Source organism: Balaenoptera borealis (genome assembly GCF_965194805.1).
Source record: "Balaenoptera borealis genome assembly, chromosome: 10".
In the NCBI taxonomy this organism is placed as follows: Eukaryota; Metazoa; Chordata; class Mammalia; order Artiodactyla; family Balaenopteridae; genus Balaenoptera; species Balaenoptera borealis.
Window position 1 is genome coordinate 9,273,696 of NC_138874.1, and position 15,700 is coordinate 9,289,395.

General features: G+C 43.9%; 1 long non-coding RNA gene across 1 annotated transcript; it reads left to right on the forward strand.

Moving 5' to 3' along the window:
* Nucleotides 1–1,656: 1,656 nt before the first annotated feature.
* LOC309635901 lies at nt 1,657–14,649 on the forward strand. Its single transcript, XR_014249091.1, has 3 exons — nt 1,657–5,601; nt 6,409–9,282; nt 10,740–14,649. It is a non-coding gene; the product is annotated as an uncharacterized lncRNA (long non-coding RNA).
* Nucleotides 14,650–15,700: the final 1,051 nt, after the last annotated feature.

Below are 15,700 nucleotides of genomic sequence, written 5' to 3' on the forward strand. Positions count from 1 at the left end.
GTCTACCCTGGAATACCTCTTGACTTGGGTTTTATTTATTTATTTTTTGGGGGAAGGGGAGGCAGGGGCTCAGAGCTAATAATAGCATTTGGGTTTTATATAGTCCTATTACTGTGCATGTCAACAGTGTAGGGAAGTGTAGAGCCAAAATCTGTTTCTTTTGCTTCTCTAGGGTAACTGGCATTTAACTGCTAGAAGCAGATAACCTACACAAGTTTTGGCAAGAGGACAAAAAGCATGGGAGATTGGAAGAGTCATTGCCTAAATTAAGATTTTCTTGGACTGACTGAGAAAGATTCTTGGTCTCAAGGTGGTAGGAAGAGGACAGGACACGCTCACTAAGAATGGAGTGATTCAGCCGGTGTTTTGAGTTACCAGGGTTAGTAAAGAGTTTCTGGGATGATAGAATGTTAGCAAACTAGAAATGAAAGGCACTAGTTAGCTTTCAGCAAACGTGGAGCAGCCCCTCTAAAAATACCAAGAAATTTAAGCATCTTTTCCTCTGAAGGATCATGTACCCGCCACCCCACTTTTTGCATACAGGAGACTTTGTGCAATTTAGAAAAGGGATCCCCTTCTTAAGGACATTTTACAGCTTCTTGTCGTCATCACCATATAAATTTGTGGTGCCCTGAAGTGCGTGGCGCTCCTTGCAGTTGGGCCAGCACAACTTACCCAGACTTTAAACAAAGGCCATTTCTAAGGATCCAAAGTCGTGGGGATGTTAGACAGGTCTGTTAGCTATTATCTCCTTGCGGGTAACAGTACAGATCATTGTCAAGAATTAATACTTATTGCCTATTGACCTTGGTATGGCTGTGTGATAAGAACTCAAAAGAACATAGCATTGCTGTTAATCATCATTTCTTCGCTGGATGGTTGTACGATCATACCTGCTTCCTGGGGGGAGCAAATCCATTCCATACATACTGACCTTCCCAAAGAGCAGCTCTGGTCACATCACCTTCCCCATTCAAAACCTTCCTGTGGTTTCCATTGCTTTCCTAATTAACCATAACCCCTACCCAGGCCTGTAGGACTTTCCACACAGAAGGGTCCCAATTCACTCTAATTCACACACACCAAATAGAACTCAAGGTTTGCTGGATCTGCCCTTGATGCTTCCTCACTTTTTGCTTTTGCCCCTGCATTTCATTCTACACATCTTAAGTTCACTCAACAACATCCAGTTTGTCCTTCAGGGTGCAGATTAAGTACTAGAACCACCGTGAAATCTATTCTGATCATCTCCAATCAGATATAATTCTTCACTCTGCCATTGAAAAATACCTCTCTTCTGACACCCATCTTTCTTTTTTTTTTCCTTTTGAAGGAGAAATATTATAATAATTTTCCACAGTTAAGGAATTTTCATAGTCCAGACAAGTGCATAGGAACATTTAAATATCTCTTTTAGATTCAGTTTTATGGTTTATAAACAAATCTTTTTTTTTCATATTCTTTTCCATTATGTTTTATCACAGGACATTGAACATGGTTCTCCATGCTATACAGTAGGACCTTGTTATTTATCCTTCCTATATACAATAGTTTGCATCTGCTAATCCCAAACTCCCAATGGTTTCCTCCCCGGCCCCTCCCCCCTTGGCAACTACAAATCTGTTCTCTATGTCCCTGAGTGTGTTTCTGTTTCGTAGATAAATTCATTTGTGCCATATTTTAGATTCCACATATAAGTGATATCATATGGTATTTGTCTTTCTCTTTTCGACTTACTTCATTTAGTATGATAATCTCTAGGTCCACCCAAGACACCCATCTTTCTTTATACGGTAGTACAGTAATCTGTGTTCTTGCCATATCTTACCAATCAAACTTTGCCAAAGATGAACAATTCTCCAAAGGGTGGAAACTATCTAGCTCTTCTTTGTCTCTCCAGGGGCCTCTAACAGTGTCTTGCCTTCGGTTGGTGGGTGATTTCACCAACTTCTTCAGGAGACAGGATACTCTTTGCAGAATCCCATGGTGCTTTCCGGGAAGACCATGATGTATTCATCCCATAATCAGACATTCAACAAACATTTATTGAGTGTCTGCACTGTGCTAGGCTCTGATACGTACTGATATATTCAAATCGTTCACCAAAACCAAGATAATTTGACTAAAAGAAAGGATAACTCTATTTAATAGATGCATATACAGTTGCAACAATCAATATGAACTTAAAAAAGGAAAACAGGAAATGCGTGAGTTTTTATTTATTTGCTATATTTGTATTCATTTTGTCTTTGGTCAACCCAAGTTCTTAAGTGTGAAGAAAAGTAGGGAAAAAAAATAATTTGAAGTTGAGAAAATCCTATCCATTAAATTATCGTTTTCTGAAAGTTAAGAAACAGTTACCATTCTTTGAATTTACCAGCAGGACACTTGAGTTCAGCATTGGAGCAACAGAGTTTTTGCAGGAGCATAGGTTGAGATCCACCTCAGAATGTGGGTCTTACATGATGTTTGTGGGGCACATAAGACATTTTCCAGAAGAAGGTGACCAAAAATAGAAGCCAGAATCAAAATTCAATCAAACCGAGTCACAAGAGGATTAACATTTATATCAGCATGCTGGTACCTGGGGTAAGATTTATCTTCCAAACCAACAAGATATTATTTAGGTTCCAGCAAAGAGTTGGCTTTTATTCTGGAGCACAGGGTTAATTGAACATACCACTCACCTCTGAAACTTTGTGCTTTTCAAAATGTATCTAAGCATACTGAACACTACCATAACATTGCCTGTACCAAAAATATACGTACTCCAGGAGGGGAAATCTGGCCACAAGAGTCAATTCTGAATCCTCCCATCCTGTAACAGTTTTGTCTCCTCCAAGTCTGAACTGAGTGCAGTTCTCACATGAAGGGTTCTTAGACTCACACAGGTACCCAACTCAAAGGCAGCCCTCTGCACATGGAAGATAAAATGGCCTCCACCACTGCCAAATAGAGATTTCTCACAAATTGTGCTTATTGTCAAAAGGGCCATGCTAAATTCAGATCACAGCAATGTCTGCTATTTTCAGAGGAATTGAAACCAGACTCTAAATCCTCAAATCACATTGCTTGGGTGGATCACATCTTAACTGACTGCTTAGGGACTAAATATAATTTTAATTTCTTAATCCCTTTGATACCAATGATAATTGACATCCGAAAACACATCTTCCTTGTGCCACTCATTATAATGATGTTTTAAAATATCAGAGAATTAATTGCTGTCTTATTGTGTCACCTGCTGATTTTACACTCTGCTTACATTCAGGCTCAAAGGGTTAGCTCAGGCTACTTGAAGAATATCAAGTTTGTTCCGGGTTGCCTCTGTGCCATCCTGCTTCTGCCCTTGTCTCCCCATCAGCTAAGCTGAAAGGAGAACAACCCTATTTTGCATACAGCTTTTCAGGAGATGATTCTCTCATCCTAACATACTGCTGGACTTGAAAGGAAAATTACAATTCTGTATTTCTATGTGAAAGAACCGCTAATGAATGCTTTTGTTTTGTTTTCAAAAACAAACATCAGAAATCTGGCTGTGACATGGAGAAAGGAAAGGAGAGTGGAAAAAGAAGCCAGATAAAATGCAGCATGAAGGATGCTTCTGCACCATGTTCACCATCCACAATCACTTATTCATAGAGTGACCAGAATATTTGTTGTCCAAACTGGGATACATCTGAAAGTGCAAGGGGAGGCTGTTAATGGTTATGGTAGGGACAAGTACCCTACTGATGGAACGTTCCTTGCATGCAGGGATTGTGTTACATGTTGGGATTTACAAAGAGGACACAGTGTATTCTCTTCCGTACAAGGCTAAAATTTAGTTGGGGAGAGAAGATGTTTATAAAAAATAAACACACCATGAGGCAGCTAAGTCAGGTACATTGACCATAAGAAAGTGATTATTAAAAGCTGAGAAATTTTTTGTTGAAGACACTTTTATTCGTTTATTAGATTTCATATCTTACAATTGTTATTTATACTTTTTAAAACCCCTACATTTTTTATAGCAGTGAAACAACATAGAAGCAAACATCAAGGCGCCTTAAGAAAATATAAGGCACAAAAGGAAGTGTTCAGCATGCAGAATGTGAGTGGAACCGGAAAGGGGATGCTGGCTCACCAGCCGTCCCGTGCTACTGAGATACCCACCGAAGATCACAATGTGGGACAAGAGTGATAATAACATGTGATTAGGTGCCTCTATTTCCGGCATTATTTTCACCCGTCGTTTTTCAGGATGATTGCCTCTGGTCTTTGAAGTGGCCGTATTCCCTGCTCCTCCCCTTTACAGGGGGGCCAGGCCCAGGAGGTCCTATGGGGGCTGTTAGGTCCCCAGCACCATGAGCAAGAGGCTTTCACCAAGACTGATGGAAGATGCAGCAAGCAGATGGAGGAGAGAGTGAAGGTAGAAGGACCCTGAATGCCATATGCTGAGAAGAGTTGAGAGCTGAGATGAACACCCAATGAGAGAAGCCATAATCAGAGACGAAGGGCTCTGCTTGTGGAACCAGAGTCCTGGGTCCCAGCAAAGCAGCCAAAGCTCATCCAGGGAGACACTGGTCTTGGCAGTTTGGGTCTCTGGGTAGCACTTCACAGGAAGGGCACCATTGCAGGGTGCTGGGGTTTGGCAGGTGCAGGCAAAGGGGAGGATGGCTCTCGCACCCTTTCCCTGGCTCTCCCCGCACTCTGTCTCTGGCGCCCCAGCAGCTCTGCTCTTGCCAGAGATGCGGGGACAGCTCTCCCACCTTCTGCCCAGCCACTGATCTGTCAGCAGCTCTCAACACACACACACACACACACTCATGCCAGAGTACACGTTTTCTTTTTGTGTGTGGTTTTATGTTTTAGGCACGGAATAATCTCTAAGTATATGTAAGGGGGAAAAATGAATAAAACATTTTCCTCAAGGCAACCAAAATTCGCAGCACCGCCTGCCACAGGACATTTCGAGCTTTTAGGTAACTGTATCCATTAGCCATGCTTTGCATGCTAAGAACAGGAAGTCATACTAAAACTTAAACAAATAGCGTTTCTTTTTCTGAGGTGACAAAAAGAATGAGGAGACTCCGCAGGGATGCCATCTAGGCCAGTTTTCCCATGCTGTCATCCAAAAGGCCACGTGTGTGGCCCCTCACAGTTGCAATACAGCTGCCTCAGCCCAGGCATTCGAGGCAAGAGGGAGAAGACAGGGTCATGTCAGCATGTCCTTGTCTCCTACCTGGACCTTTTGGGAGGAAGCAGAAGCTTTCTCAGAAACAACTCTCACCTACTTTTAGGTCTCACTGGTGAGAACTCAGACGCATGGCCACTGGATGCAAGGTAAGCCAGTAAAGCAAATATCTGTTTCCTGTTTGTTTGTTTTCCCCACTTTCTATAGTGGAACCATAAAGAGCTTTTATTTGTGTGGCTTATATCTCTCAATATTTACCATAGCAGGTATAAAAACTGAGAAATTCTGTGGTATGTACTTACTGGAATATGATTCAGCCGTAAAAAGGAATGAAATTCTGATGCAACACAGATGAATCTGGAAAACGTTAAGTGATGGAAGCCAGACAGGAAACGACAAATACTGTATGATTCCACTTACATGAGGTACCTGGTATAGTCACATTCATGGAAACAAAGTTGAATAGTGGTTACCAGGGACCGGGAGAAAGGGACATTGGCAAGTTATTGTTTCATGGGGACAGAGTTTATTTTGGGATGATGAAAAAGTTCTGAATATGGCTAGTGGTGATGGTTGTACAATAATATGAATGCACTTAATGCCACTGAACTTGCACACTTAAAACAGTTAAAATGTTAAATTGTGATGTATATTTTATCACAATAATAATTTTAAAAAGAAAAATCAAATTTTAAGAATATTTCTTAATTCATTTTAGAATAACAATAACAAACCCATAATATAGGTTTCACACAAAGAATATATTTTTATGAAACATAACTTTTTTTTAATGATTTTTTTCTTTTAATTAATTAATTTATTTGTTTTTATTTTTGGCTGTGTTGGGTCTTTGTTTCTGTGCACGGGTTTTCTCTAGTTGCGGCGAGCTGGGGCTACTCTTCGTTGTGGTGCGCGGGCTTCTCATTGCAGTGGCTTTTCTTGTTGTGGAGCGCGGGCTCCAGGTGCGTGGGCTTCAGTAGTTGTGGCTCGCAGACTCTAGAGCGCAGGCTCAGTAGTTGTGGCGCACGGGCTTAGTTGCTCCGTGGCATGTGGTATCTTCACAAGCCAGGGCTTGAACCCGTGTCCCCTGCACTGGCAGGTGGATTCTTAACCACTGTGCCACCAGGGAAGCCCCATAACTCTATTTTCCAAAAAAAAAAAAAAAAAAATGGGTAGGTACAGTAGCATTGTTTTGCCTTTTTTGCACATCTCTTTATTATGTATCTTAATAGAAGACAGCTGGATTCTCCTATCGGCTCCTGCAATGTTTCATTATCACATGTCATATAACGTCAGGGAAATGTGACTGTACGCTCGTGAAAGCATGGGAGTGGCAAAGGCAAGTACTGTCTTCGTGTTGGAAGAAATAGTTCCAGCTTCATAGACCCCCTGAAAGGGTCCCAGGACCACTTTGAGAACCAGTGCAGCATAGATGTGGTCTTTAGTTGGGAAGCCCTGTGTTAGCCATTGAGGGGTGTCTGCCATGGTCTCATTTTCCAATTTGGGGCTTTGCCTTTTATTTGCATAACTAAATGGTCAATTCAAGTGTTAGCCTCAGAACCAAGGAACAGTCTTCCCCACGATTATGTGCAGCTCTTCACGGCTTACCAAACAGAAAACGACTGGCAGTTTTGTAAATACAGACTCATTTTGGTTTCCCTAATATGCATTTGGATTCAGAAAGTCATAGGGTCTTTTCAGTCACGGGTCAAATAAATGTTGCCTGTGCTTTCCTTCTTCCCAGCATCTCTGCAAGAAGGAAACTTCCCTCCCAAGCTCGTGGCATGAGAGAAGGATATGGAGCAGGAAGATGTGTCTGAGATGGGACAGTAGAAGGACGCATCTGCCTCCACCGTCAGCCCTTTGCTCCAGGCTGTGCAACCATCCCTGTTCTGCAGGGATTATGGAAGACGTGATTGATGACATCCAAATTTACATTTGAAATCTTCGGCAGCTCCAAGGAACAAACCTAAGACATTCAGTCAACTGTTGTCAATATTGAATTATACCCACCTCATTCTCTGTATGCTATTCAGCCTCCTTAGCTATGCTCTCCTAAGTGTGAGAAAGTTCACAGGGCAGCATTGGGGGAGGGAGGCTTAGGTCATCTTCCCTAAGTGCTTCAGAAGTGAACTCCAAAATGTCAGGAGCATTGTGGGCAAATTGCAGAAAAAGCTAGAGAGGCCCTCCACCAGCATCCAAGATCTATGCCAGTGGTTTTCTGAAGAGGCATTGGGGTTTGCAGGTGGGATACAGAGTCACCTGGGAACTTTCTCAAAGTACACGTGCTGGTTCCTTCCCCCAACCCCCCTGGAGATGGATCTTGTCTCACCACCAGCCCGGTTGAAAATCACTGATACGGGTTGTTAGGAAAGAGCTTCATTAAATTTAAATTTAGCATGTGAGGCTGTGGATAACCCCATCTCTGTTTCTGAGAAACAACTGTTTACTATTCTAGCACTCTGGAAACCTGGCAACCAGCTAAGGGAGTGCTGGCAGCCCTGAGCTCCTGAAGCTTCTGTGCAGCTGCTCTGTAAGGGACCCCTGCCCTGAGAGCTCCCACCTGCCCAGCGTGGTGTTCAAGTTAGGAGGGGTACAAGACCGAGAACTTTGCAGGACCCAGAAGGGCAGCCGGGACCTATTTTCGATGATCCTGAGGATTATTAAGAAAGGAAATTCCACAAAGTCCATGTAACTCTCAGAAAGTATTTTGTTACATCGCTTGCTTTCTTTGTCCCTCCGATTTTATTTCTGGATTTCCCTCTTTACGTTTCTGCGTCTGGAACTGAATAGCAATGAAATGAAAGTGATTGTCCTAAAGAGATATTCCCGGGGGCTTCCCTGGTGGCGCAGTGGTTGAGAATCTGCCTGCTAACGCAGGGGACACGGGTTCGAGCCCTGGTCTGCGAAGATCCCACAGGCCGCGGAGCAACTAAGCCCGTGCGCCACAACTACTGAGCCTGCGCGTCTGGAGCCTGTGCTCCACAACAAGAGAGGCCACGACAGTGAGAGGCCCGCGCACCGCGATTAAGAGTGGCCCCCGCTCGCCGCAACTAGAGAAAGCCCTCGCACAGAAACGAAGACCCAACACAGCCAAAAATTAAAAAAAAAAAAAAAAAAGATATTCCCGGGTGGAAAAATAGGTTACTAAAAATCCCTGCCACTACCCATGGGATGGTAATCTTGATGGAATTGCAGGAGTATTTGAAGGACAATTGGAGCCCTGGCTACTCAGAGGGGGACTTTTTATCCTACTGTCTCTTATTGTAGGGAAAAGGTGATGTGGGTTACAGCTACCTAGGTATTTGGACTGAATTTGTTGCTGAACACTGAGAAATTGCCTTGCTCACACTTTCTCTTTGTATTTTTATTTTTTTTGAAGTATAGTTGATTTACAATGTTGTGTTAGTTTCAGGTGTACAGCACAGTGATTCAGTTATATATATATCTTATAACTATAGACTTCCATTATAGTTTATTACAAGATGTTGAATATAGTTCCCTGTGCTATACAGTAGGACCTTGTTGTTTATCTGTTTTATATTTAGTAGTGTATATCTGCTAATCCCACTCTCCTAATTTATCCCTCCCCCCTCTACCCCTTTGGTAACCGTAAGTTTGTTCTCTATGTCTCACACTTTCTTTTTGAAAAGTTTGCTGCAGGCAAAGCCTTCAGCTCAGATGCCCGTCTTCTAAATCACACACACGGTACATGACACAGGGTGCTGGAGTGGGGGCACTGGACAGTAGACGCAAAACAGTCCTGGTATCTCTACAAGTGACGTGATAGACACACCGCGTGATCCCTGCAGCTAAAATGGGACTCCAGGCGCTGGAAGGAATGGAAAGTGATGACGCGGGACTCCTGAACGGTATCCTAACCTCAGAGGATGTTCACAGCCAGTGCTATACAAGCTGAATGGACTGGAGCCCAGTGCGTATGATGCCATCGTGGACAGAGAATGTAATGACGTCACCTGTTGTTCCCTGCTTCAAGTGTCCTGTCTAACGAACCTACTCGTTAAGGAGAAAATAAAGCTTTAGTTCATCACCATTTGATGTTGGAAATGCACTCTGGAAGAGGATAGAGTTTACTCACTTAAAGGGTATGTTTTAGCCACACTTGTCCAAACCCATCTTTTCTGTGGTCATCTTTACCATTTTTGTCCAGCAGACCACACAGCAGGCAACAAACACCTAATTAGTCCTAACTATGGTCAAGGCACTGTCCTAAAAATCAGACAAATATACAAAGATTAAACAGACATGGAACCTGCCCTAAAGAGGATCACAAGCCAGCAGGAGAGGACATATGCATAAAGTGTTATTCTGCATGTACACATATAAGTATATACTTATATATCTGACATCTCAGAGTAGTGGCCACAGCACCTTCCATCAAGTAGGTTGTACACAAACGAATGAATCATATACATGTGAGCAGGGCTATTTTAATTGAGGGTGCACAGAAATAACGCTTCTAGAAAAATTTTCCCCAAGAATTCTGGAAGCCAGGGCAAGATTCCAGAACCTTCTTTTTAATAGATATTAGTTGCTGATATAACAAAACAAACCATGAAATATAATGCTCAAAAAATTAATAAACCCTATTTATAAGCTTATGTATATTCCTTATATAATTGAATGGATGATATCTTTTATTTTTGAGGTTTTTTCTTTCTCCATCTGTCTTTTTTTTTTTTAAAGTTACCGTACTTTAAATTATTAGCACCTTTAATTATTGTTTATTTATTTATTTATTTGGCTGTGTTGGGTCTTCGTTTCTGTGCGAGGGCTTCCTCTAGTTGTGGCGAGCGGGGGGCCACTCTTCATCGCGGTGCGCGGGCCTCTCACTATCATGGCCTCTCTTGTTGCGGATCACAGGCTCCAGACGTGCAGGCTCAGCAGTTGTGGCTCACGGGCCTACTTGCTCCGCGGCACGTGGGATCTTCCCAGACCAGGGCTCAAACCCGTGTCCCCCGCATTAGCAGGCAGACTCCCAACCACTGCGCCACCAGGGAAGCCCCATCTGTCTTTTTTTAACCATTTTTTAAATTGAAGTATAGTTAATTTACAATGTTATGTTAGTTTCAGGTGTACAGCAAAGTGATTCAGTGATTCATATATATATATATGAATATATATATATGTATATGTTCAGCTTTAATGTTTCAATTCTATGAAAAAGTACTGGTATTGTATAACCACATAGTTCTTATACTTTGACTTTAAAATATATGTACGTATTATTTTTATCTAAATACCGTTCATTTATGAGGTTTCAATAATTAAACTGACTCCATTAAAATTTAAGTTTAAACAGTTAACTTCTAATTGTAATGGAATGAGGTCTTGGTGGAGAAGGCAACTTTCGCGACTTTTGTGCTGTTTTAGGAAAACAGTGCCTAGAAGTGGAACTAGTCTAGGAGTTTGGTGAAAAGGTTTAAAAGCAAATTTGTAATATGTCTTCTAAGCTTCTTAATTAAAAAAAAAAAAAAGCAATCTGACCAGCAAATGACTAGCATACTTTTCTCTAATTTACACCCTCTTGGTCCTGCCATAGGGGAGCAGTTCTTTCCACTGAAGGCCAATACCAGTCCTGTGGGAGTCCATCAAGCAGTTCTTGGCAAGAACCTCAGAAGCCACTGCAGTAGAACCACAGAGCCAGGTCATGTGCCTTCCCATCTGCTAGGTGGCTCCGGCCCTCGGCTGCCGGTCCCTGATGGCATGACATTAATCTATGCTGCCCCTTGTACCTGCCCCTTTCCCTTCCACCCACCCCCCCAACTGGGTGATTCCAGAGATTCCCTCTCCCTCACTTCATAACTCTGGAGGTGTGCGTGCATGCGCGTGCACACACACACACGCTTTGCCTCTCTTTGCCCAGTTCCTTTGCCATTGCAGAATCATCGCTGCATCACACCATGTCTGAGGTTAGCCATGTCTCCCACATGACAACCCCGCCCCCAACTCCTCTCCTGGTTCTACTGTGAGTATCTGTTGGAAATAGGACCGGACTTGCCTGGTGACGCAGTGGTTAAGAATCCGCCTGCCAATGCAGCGGACACGGGTTCGAGCCCTGGTCCAGGAAGATCCCATATGCCGCGGAGCAGCTAAGCCCGTGCGCCACAACTACTGAGCCTGCGCTCTAGAGCCTGCGAGCCACAACTACTGAAGCCCACGCGCCTAGAGCCCGTGCTCTGCAACAAGAGAAGCCACTGCAATGAGAAGCCCGCGCACTGCAACGAAGAGTAGCCCCTGCTCGCCGCAACTAGAGAAAAGACCGCGCGCAGCAACAAAGACCCAACACAGCCAAAAATAAATAGATAGATAGATAGATAGATAAAAATAGAAAATAGGACCTTTGGTGGAGGAAAGGGGGGAAGAGATTCCCTCTCCACCTCCTCCTCCTTACCCCACTCCGTCTGTTCCTCTCTTCCCAACACTAGTCCCTGGTATTGAATGTGGAAAGGAAAGGCTCTCACCCACGTCCTGCCACTGCACCTCCCTCTCCTCCCCACCACCTCGTGCCTGCCACGTGTCCATGGTGAGGAGAATGAGAGGAAGATGGGAAAAGATTGACCCCAGGAGGTTGGGGCACAGTGCTATCCCTCACGGCCCCTGACCCCCTGGACCACACCATTACGCAGCACCCACAGGGCCCTCTGCCCACCACCCTTGTCCAGTCTGCTCCCAGCCTTTCTCTGCTCCCACATCTCCTGCCATAGTCCTTTCCTCCTTAGGGTCCCCAATCCTTGTTCCCCACTTCTTCCCAGCCTCTGAGGCTCAGTAACTTCTGCCCTGGGCCATGAGATCCTTGCTAGTGGTGTACACCTGGGAGGTTCTTAATCCATTTCTAGGACTGCAGCGGAGGAGACGTAAGTTCCTGACATTCAAATTAGGTGTCTGTCAAAGTGGGGTTTGCTCTCATTTCCCCAATGCCTGCAGGACAAAGTACAGATTTCATTATGATCCACGGGCCTTTTATAACCTAGTTCTGCTCCTCGCTCCAGCCATAACTGATGCCCTCCCTCCTTCCTGCACCCTCCCGGCATCAAGCCAAGTGGTATCACTTGTATTTTCGTTCACACTCTTTCTTTTGCATGGAATGTTGCCCTTCACCTCCTTAGCATTTGCTACTTGTTCTTCAAGGAGCAACTAAAATGTCCTGTCTGTTGTTCTCCATGACCTGCTTCTCCAGACAGAATTCATTGCTCCCTAACCTGAATTTCCACCCTTCTTGTGTACACTTCTATTAGAGTGTTTATCACATTACGTTAAAATTTTTATGTTCTGCCCTTCTCCAGACACCCTATGCAACCAGGGGGAGTGTTTGGAAGGTCAAGGAACATATCTGATCCATCTTCAACTCCCAATGAACTATTGTGTGATAATGTGTGTTTGATGAACAGTCAAATATATGATACACTTATTAATAGTTCGACAGGGACTTCCCTAGTGGTCCAGTGGTAAAGAATGTGCCTTACAATGCAGGGGATGCGGGTTTGATCCCTGGTCAGGGAACTAAGATCCCACCTGCCGTGGGGCAACTAAGCCCATGCGCCACACACTGAGCTTGCGCACCACAACTACTGAGCTCGTGTGCCTCAACTAGAGAGCCTGCGTGCTGCAAACTACAGAGCCCACGCACCCTGGAGCCTGCGTGCCACAACTAGAGAGAGAAAACCTGCACGCCACAACTAGAGAGAAGCCCACACGCCGCAACGAGAGATCCAACATACCTCAACAAAGATCCCGTGTGCCACAACTAAGACCCGATGCAGCCAAAAATAAATAAAATAAATAAATAATAAATCTTAAAAAAAAAAAAGTTCGACAATGTAGGTGTACTGTAGATTATTCATTAGATTAAAATTTACACCTACCACATGCTGGGAACTATTCCAGACATCAGAGAAACAGCCATAAAATTGACAGGTAAGCTGCCCATCGTCGTGGTCATCACGTGGGGGGGAGATGGGCAAAGAAACAAGTAAACAAACGAATAGAATCATTTCAGAGAGACTTCAGTTCTGTGAATGAAACACTACAGGGTGATGTGGTGGAGTGGCCAGGAGGCATACTTTACAAGTGGGTGGTCAGGGAAGGCCATGCTGAGGAAATATTAGTGACATTTTCTCTGAGATGAATGATAAGAAGGAAACGGCAAAGGTCTGGGTGGCACAACATTTCAGACAGGCAACAGCAGTTACACAGCCCAAGGTAGGAATGAGTGTGTCATGTCTGAGAAACTGAAAACTTAGTGCTGTTGGAGAAAAATGAGAGGGAGTGCCTCTCAGTGCCTGGACTGAGTTACATCCTCCCAAGATTCCTATGTTGAGGCCCTAACTCTCTTTATGATGGTATCTGGAGGTGGAGTCTTTAGGAGGTAATTAGGGTTAGATGAGGTCATGAGGGTGGGGCCCTCGTGATGGCATCAGTGCCCTCATAAGAAGAGACAGCAGAGAGCTCATGTGTTTTATCTCTCTGTCATGTGAGGACACAGTGAGAAGGTGGCCGTCTGCAAGCCAGGAAGCATCCTCACTGGAAACTGAACCTTGGCCTTGAACTTCCAGCCTCCGCAACTGTGAGAAAATTAATTTCTGTTGTTTAAGCCTCCCAGTCTGTGGTATTTTGTTATAGCAGCCCCGGCTAACTAGCACAGGGAGTAACACCAGAGGAAGTAAGAACAGCAGGCAGATCTTTTAGGACCTTGTGCACTGGGGTAAGGAATATGAAAATGTCATACCATCTGTGTGCTGCCTAGGGCTAGGTATTTCAGCCATCTCTTTCTGCACAAAAACCACCTGAACCCTTAGTGTCTTGAAGCAAACACCACCATTTATTTGCTCCCGGTTTTGCAATCTAGGCAGGGCTCCGTGGGGATGACTTGGCTCTGTTCCATGAGATATTGGCTGAGGTCCCACATGCAGTTGTGCTCAGCTGGGGGCTCCCCTGGGGCTGGAACCACAAAGAAGTCTTCCTTAACTGTGTGTTAGGGACCGCACACTGCAGCCAATGAACCTGGATGGCTGGGGACTGGCTGGGCCTTTTGCTCTCCATGTGGTTTCTCATCATTTAGTGGTCTATCTAGAACTCCTTTTTAGGCAACTGGATCCAAAGAGGGTGAAAGCAGAAGCCACAGTGCCTTTTTAAGTGCTGAGACAGGAAGTCCCAGAATGTCATTTCCTCCACATCTGCCAATATTCAAAGGGGATGGAGATGCTGAAAATAAGAAATAGTTTTCTTTTCCAACCCAACAAATTGAGAAATGTCTCCTCTAACTTTTGCTTGAAAAGAGGACAGGTGTTTTTTGTTTGTTTGATTGGGTTTTTGGCCATGCTGTGTGGCATGTGGGATCTTAGTTCCCCAACCAGGAATCGAACCCACACCCCCTGTCGTGGAAGCTCAGAGTCTTAACCACTGGACCACCAGGGAAGTGGTTCTCTCTCTTTTGTTTTTTAAGTGGTTAAGATAGTCAATTTTATGTTATATGTTTTTTACCACAAGGAAAAACGTGATACAGCTTCTGCCTGGTTCTCTTGGGATCCTTACCCATGCTGTGAGGAAGCCCAGACCAGCCCTGGCAGAGGGACCACATGGAGAGATCTCCCCAGGTATGGGGTCCAGCCCCACTGAGGTCCCAGCCGCCAACCAGCATCAACCACCAGGGTGTGAGTTAAGGCAACAGCAAGTCCCCCCTGCCTTCCAGGCTTCCCAGCCCTAACATGCTGGAGCAGAGACTAGCCAATTCCCTTATTAACTATAGACACCATGCTGTACATTGCATCCCCAGGGCTTACTTATTTTATAACTGGAAGTTTGTACCTCTTGACTCCCTTCACCCATTTCTCCCATCCTCCCACCTTCCCACCCCCATCTCTGGCAACCACCAATCTATCTATGAGTTCAGTTGTTTGTTTGTTTTTAGATTCCACATATAAGCAAGATCATAGAGTATTTGTCTTCTCTGTCTGACTTATTTCACTTAGCATAATGCCCTTAGAATCCATCCATGCTGTTGCAAATGGCAAGATTTCCTTCTCTTTTTATGGCTGAGTAATATTGCATAATATTTTTATGAGTAATAAAATATAAATATATAAAATATACTTTACACCATAATATATAGCACATTTTTCTTTATCCATTTATCCATTAATGGACTTTTAGGTTGTTTCCTTATCTTGGCTGGTGTAAATCATGCTGCAATGAACATTGGGGTGCATGTATCTTTTCAAGTTAAGGTTTTTGTTTTCTTTGGATAAATACCCAGAAGCGGATTTGCTGGACCATTTGGTAGTTCTATTTTTAATTTTTTGAGGAATGTCTATACTGTTTTGCATAGTGGCTGCACCAATTTACATTCCCATTGACAGCGCACAAGGGTTCCATTTTCTCCACGTCCTTGCCAACACTTGTTAGTTCTTGTCTTTTTTACAATAGCCATTCTAACTGGTGTAATGTGATAGCTCATTGTGGTTTTGATTTTCATTTTCCTGATGCTTAGTGATGCTGAGCACC